This window comes from Mustela lutreola, chromosome 6, assembly GCF_030435805.1.
Source record: "Mustela lutreola isolate mMusLut2 chromosome 6, mMusLut2.pri, whole genome shotgun sequence".
NCBI lineage: Eukaryota > Metazoa > Chordata > Mammalia > Carnivora > Mustelidae > Mustela > Mustela lutreola.
The window spans coordinates 156,400,060-156,404,603 of NC_081295.1; the positions used below are offsets into that span (position 1 = coordinate 156,400,060).

The 4,544-nt window shown below is 39.9% G+C and overlaps 1 non-coding gene across 1 annotated transcript; it reads left to right on the plus strand.

Annotated features, from left to right (window-relative positions):
* Window positions 1-4,257: 4,257 nt before the first annotated feature.
* TRNAP-CGG (transfer RNA proline (anticodon CGG)) lies at window positions 4,258-4,329 on the plus strand. Its single transcript has one exon. It is a non-coding gene; the product is annotated as a tRNA-Pro (tRNA).
* Window positions 4,330-4,544: the final 215 nt, after the last annotated feature.

Here is a 4,544-nt window from a genome sequence, read left to right on the forward strand (position 1 = left end):
TTCTGGCTCTGAGAAGTCCCATGGGCACATCAGGCCACGGGGTGATTCGGTGCCCTGCTGTTCTCTCCAAAACTGGCCTGTTAGTCATCTTTGGGAAGAACTGGATAAGACAAATAGAAATAAAGTGTGAGATGATCAAAGCAGATGGCATCCTCGCAAGATAGAAAACAGGAAAACTAATGAAGACAAAGAAGTTAGAGTTGACAGAAATATCAGCTGTCTCCTGGGTCTTCTCCTTGACTGAAGAAAAATTTTCAGAAAAACATTGATTAAAAAAAAAACCTTTATAAGATAATTAATTGGTTGATGAACCATCTTTCAAAGGAGCTGCCATTTCAAATTCCTCCTTCTCAATCCCACTGAAAAGTCCAGACCTTCTAAAGCTAAGGACATACACAGGAGAGACACACAAAGCATTCACTTGCCAACAAGCAGGGATGCCGGTCTGTAAAGAATCTGGAGACAGCAGCTTGCACTGATGTGTCCAATCTTTGAAGGACTCCGTGCTTAGTTATAGCAGAATACAGAGATTTCAAAGTCACAAACCAAATACAGTAGCAATGACCCGGACTTGGGGTACAATCCAGTGTTAGGTACAATCCACGTATTGAAATAAATGCGTTGGCAAAAATGCTGACTTCTGTCGCCTAACTGGGCTCTAGGGCTCCCTGAACAATAGACATTGACAGGAGGTAGAAGACAAGGTTTTGTTGGGGCTTCTGTTGGGGCGGGAGGGAGGCAGCCCAGAGGAGTTAGCAGGCTGGCTCTGGGGGGTCAGGGAGAGCTTTAAAGAGGGCTTGTGGGAATATAGAGGAGGGGACGGCTTGGCTCCCATGTGCTTAAAGGTCTTTGAGCTTCTTCATGTGTCACATGTCTAATTAGCATGTTACATCTCCACCTTTCAGGGTGATTTTTTTAGTATTATAAGGAGGGAGAATTTGGGTGAAAAGTCAGTGCTGTCCTCGGTCTTGGGGCAGACTGGTTTGGTCTCGTCTTTACCAGTCTTCACAATCAAGAACCCTCTTTCAGTCAGCATCCTCCTTCTGCATTCCTGCAACACAGGCTACTCAAGGGCATAGAGTCTTAGCTTTTTCCCTTGATGGAGGCAGCCAAGAAATGCTGGAGTTTGTGGTTGGGGATCAGGAGACCTGAGCACAGTGTCCACTCCGTCTCACTTATGAGAAAGCAAATTCTGTGGAACTTGTCAAAGAAAATGTCAGGCAATTACCTCTGTGAAAGTCAATTATAGGAAATTAATATGAATGTCACTCAAATCATTTGTCAGACCACAGAGTAGATTATGAAATTTGCAATAGAGTCCAAATATATACTTTAGGTAAAAATACGGATCAAAACTAGAGTTTTGAACTTTATAGTGTTAAGTAAGTCACAGATTAGTCTACAGATAGAACTCAGGTGGCAGTAGTTCTCACGTAACATATGGGAAGGATGAAAAATTTAGTAACCTGAGCCTAAGTTAAGAGTCCTCAGAAGGCCTCCAAATGTATATTAATTGTCATTTAAATATAGTTACATTGATTAAATAGGCAAGAAGATTGTGGCTCCTCTTTTTGATTCTGAAAGTGTGAAGAGAGAAAAGTTCTCTCTAACTCTTATATACTTGGTGCCACAATTGCTTCTTTTTCCCACCTGTGAAATGGTAATAAACCTAGTGATTCAGTAATAGTTCCAAGGATAATGGTATTAAGTGACAGGTGTAAAGATTGTATCAGCCTACCATTACAACATATGAGAGCTATCCCTGAGGAAAGTCCATGGCAGCTAAATCCAAACCTTACCACCATAAGTAGTCTGAAAGGAAGAGTTAAAGCCATATAAGGAAGCTTTTTGGTGAGAGATATGAGAGAACATGAAAAAACTCTCAGCTGAGAACATCTAGAAAAGTGAAAGTTGTAACTACCCAGAGAGCCAGTTAATCTCTATAAGGACTGAAACTCTAATTTGCCTTTTGTAACCAAAGGCCTAACATAAATCTGACACTGAGTAGGGGGTGCCTGGGTGGTTCAGTGGGTTAAAGCCTCTGCCTTTGCCTGAGTGGCTCAGCGGGTTAAAGCCTCTGCCTTTGGTTCGGGCCATGATCCCAGGATATTGGGATCGAGCCCTGGCATCGGGCTCTCTGCTTGGCCGGGAGTCTGCTTCTCTGCCTACTTGTGATCTCTGTCTGTCAAATAAATAAGTAAAATTTAAAAAAAAAATCTGACACCAAGTAATTATTAAATAGAAACTTGGTGAATAAGTCTTGTTCTTATTTGTTAGGGTATCACTGTCCTAACTTGTCTTCTGTAACTATAGCTTTATGGTGTGCCTTCTGTTTACCAATGAATTTGAGTTTAAGTATGAATATATAATCATGTTTGTCAACATAACTAAGCATCTTACTACATATGACCTACATGGCCTAGACAAGGGCAGTAGATGTCTCAGTAAAATGGCTGGAATAGAAAATTACATGTGGGTCATCTACTGTGTAAAATGATGCTACTTTTAGTAATGTTTAAATAATGACCTTTGTTTGGAGTCTGAATTCTCACTGATGTAATTTATTATCCTCAGGGAAATTGGATTGAGAAAGGGGAAAGTATATTACACTATGGAAATGAAGAAAGAAGTTTGAAGTCTAGAATGTGGAGGGTGTGACCCCTAGACCATCGCACTGAGTTCAAAAATTAGTGAACTAATCTATTCAGTTGATTTCAAGATGAAAGGAAGTACTCTGGTGAGTATCAAGGAATTGATTCTTTGGGAAATTTGGGGGTTCAGGTTGAACAATTCTTTTCCACAATGAAGTATGTGAACTTTGATTTAAAGTCTTATTATAGTCCTATATCAGGGGACCCAGCTGTAAATGAATATAAGATGTTATTTCTTTAAGAGGAGAACATGTTTTCTTGAAAGTGATATATTGAGTCTAAATCAAGGTTTGAGTTTGAGGGCAGTGAGGAATTATTACTACCCAAAGATAAATGTTTTAGAGAAATCAGTCAAGAGTTTTAAACTGTCAAGGTACAAAGCAAGCAGTTGGATTGTTTTGGAATCACACTATTGTAACATTAAGTGAGTAGGGTATCGAAAGAGGAGTGCCTAGTAACTTCATAATCATTTAACCCAAATTGTAAATTTTAACCCAAACCCATTTACCCAGAATGTAAAGTGAGTGCTAGTTTAAGTGCACTTTCTCTTTCACAAAGGACTGATTTCTCTTCTCACATATTCAAGAAAATCATTATTTTTATTCATCTTTGTAAAAGAATTTCATTTGGGGTAAAAAAATAAAAACAAACTGGCATTCTATAAATAACTATAGAATAATTGAAAGAATGAATGTAATGGGGCAAACTGCCTTAAATTTTGAAGGCAATGAATTTAGCACAGCAAATCTGAAATGTGTATTAGTTCGGTGCATACATATTTACATGGATTTAAAATGGTGCTTACAGATATCAGTTAATGACCCCTGCTAAAAACTTTGACTTTAACCATAAGTTTTGGTAAGCTAATAAACTCACCTAATACAAACTTCTTGTGTCCCTGAAAAAATTGATGCTATGTAATCGAATCAGCAGAATTTTTTTTTTAAGGTTTTATTTATTTATTTGACAGAGAGAAATCACAAGTAGATGGAGAGGCAGGCAGAGAGAGAGAGGGAAGCAGGCTCTCTGCTGAGCAGGGAGCCCGATGTGGGACTCGATCCCAGAACTCTGAGCCGAAGGCAGCGGCTTAACCCACTGAGCCACCCAGGCACCCTCGAATCAGTAGAATTTAAAGAGATTTGGAGTGTTCTTAAAATTGGCAGAGATTCTGGTAGCTGCAAAGACTTCTTGTTAGAGCAAATGATTTCCCAATCCCCTCAGAAATAGTAATATCCAGCTTTTAAAAAGGATAATAGTGAGAAGAGGAAAACTCCAAAACATGAATTTTTCTAACTGAATTTAATTAAAAGCTAAATGAAAACAAGATCAGTTACGTAGAGTAGTTTAGCAAAATAGAACGAAGGAAAAAGAAAATGTCCAAATTTCCTTCAGGTGACCGGTCTTTCTTAGAACCAAGTGATATCACGGTGTTTTAAGCAATCAACAAACCGTGCACACAAACAACTGTTCCAGCTGTCTCATTTATGCAAGCGATTGGTGGGGAATTACACCTTCTCAGGAAACAAATTATTTTAAGCAAAGTTAAACGGAGAGTTTTATTCTATTTCTTCTTATACCAAAATATGGAAGGCCTTTGCACGTAGGCGGCTCGTTGGTCTAGGGGTATGATTCTCGCTTCGGGTGCGAGAGGTCCCGGGTTCAAATCCCGGACGAGCCCGCTTCCTTTTCAACCAACTGGATTTACAAAATCAAGGAAGAAATGTGAAAAAGTATTTTCCCAAATATTCTTGCCAAAAACAGTGGGCTTTCACCATATGCACAAAGGCACCGCCATCGGAAGAGCACCGCACGCACGCCGGCCTCTGCCAGGCGGCGAGACACCTGCAACAGAGCCTCCGCGCCGGGGTCCTAGCGCATCCCTTCTCAGGGAGG